The 1,544-nt window shown below is 48.3% G+C and overlaps 1 pseudogene; it reads left to right on the top strand.

Moving 5' to 3' along the window:
* Window positions 1-313: 313 nt before the first annotated feature.
* Window positions 314-1,115, top strand: LOC114042085 (annotated as a pseudogene).
* Window positions 1,116-1,544: the final 429 nt, after the last annotated feature.

The raw sequence follows: 1,544 nt of genomic DNA, 5'->3' as shown, positions 1-1,544 counted from the left end.
GATGTTATGGGAACAAGACACTCCATCTCTCAGCTCTAGGCATTCTCTCTGGCTGTCCCTCATGCTTAAAATGCTCTACCTCCTCCATTCTAACTAATGACCTTGTTGGCTTCCCTTTAAGTCCCAACTAAAATCTCACCTTCTACAGGAAGCTTTCCCCAACCCCTCTTAATTCCAGTGCCTTCTCTTTGCTAATTATTTCCTATTTATTCTGCATATAGCTTGTTTTTGTCTATATTTGTTTGCAAGTTGTCTGTTCCATCAGATTGTAAGCTCCTTAGCTCACCCACAGCCGTCCGTGCATGTCACCACCATGGGCAGTTGAGTGGGGAGAGAGAGCCAAGAGAGGTTGGCTGCATGGGGACACCTCCTTAAGTGAGCAGGATATAATGAGTCCTTGAAGAAGGAGAGGCCAAGTGGAAGTATGACTATTCTATGACAGATGGGCAGTTACAGAACAAGCTAGATGAGTTCGGGGACACAGCACCAAGCCTTTGAAAGCTGAAAGGAGATCTGGAATGTACTCGATGCAGCTGCCTTTGCAGTGGAGGTTAATGATCATGAGCTAGCCAAGGCTATCCTGGACAGAACTAGCATCACTCTGCCCCACGGTTCTCTGACCAAGTGTTATGAAGAGCGAGGCAGTTGCTATCAGTTCCACGTCTACTGCTTGGCACCGCTGGTCAACTGAGTTCTAGAGTGCAGTGAAGATGACGGTGTGGAGCATCCAGAACCAACCCCCAGTACGTGGCATGTATTCCCTCTTATGGTGTGCCTGTCCAGGGCAAGGACTTGAGGCTCACTACCAGTCTGTAAATACAGTTGGGCAGTTTAAGAAGCAGCTGCACACCCGGGAAGGCGTTGAGCCTTCCTGGCATTGGTGAAACTTGCCTACAGATTGCATGCAGTTGTAGGAGACCAAGATCCAGAAGGATTTTGTTATCCAAGTTATCATCTACCAGCCCCTGACACAGCCCCTGAGGAAGGTCAAGGAAAAGGGCTCCCTTTTTTCCAGGGCAATTCTTTCACCTGGAACACCAGGTTTACCCTCTCCCGTTGCCCTTGAGCACTCTTCTCTTCTCCAGGGGATACTTCCTTGGTTGCTGCTTTGTTGACAGTGAAGGAACACTGCTAAGTGTATCTGGGGTTACTTGATAAAGGCCTCTGAGAAGCAGTGCTGCTACATACAAGCCCCCAGAATAGTTTTTTTTTTCCCTGATCCTGATTCAAGAAATGCAGAGGATTGCTGATTTCTCCTAGATTAACAAGGTGGCCTTCTAGCTACACTTCTCCCATGGCAGATTAGGGCAAATGACTTCTGGCTAAAGGGTCAGCAACCCCATGGCCCATTTGGACCCCAGATATATATAGACTGGTGCTGTAGGCTGTGCTTACTACCACTTTTTTCCTCAAGGTCAAAAGCAGTGTTTGCCTCTCCAACCCCATCTCTGTTGCGGCCTGGTGCCAGTTCCCTAACAGTGAAGGAGACCAAAAATGAGTCCCAGGAAGTAGTGAGAACTGGTGAGTGCGATCACTTCATTCCC

The sequence above is a fragment of the Vombatus ursinus genome, unplaced genomic scaffold (assembly GCF_900497805.2).
Source record: "Vombatus ursinus unplaced genomic scaffold, bare-nosed wombat genome assembly UNPS02014254.1, whole genome shotgun sequence".
Lineage (NCBI taxonomy): Eukaryota > Metazoa > Chordata > Mammalia > Diprotodontia > Vombatidae > Vombatus > Vombatus ursinus.
This window is presented reverse-complemented; position numbering and strand designations above follow the sequence as displayed.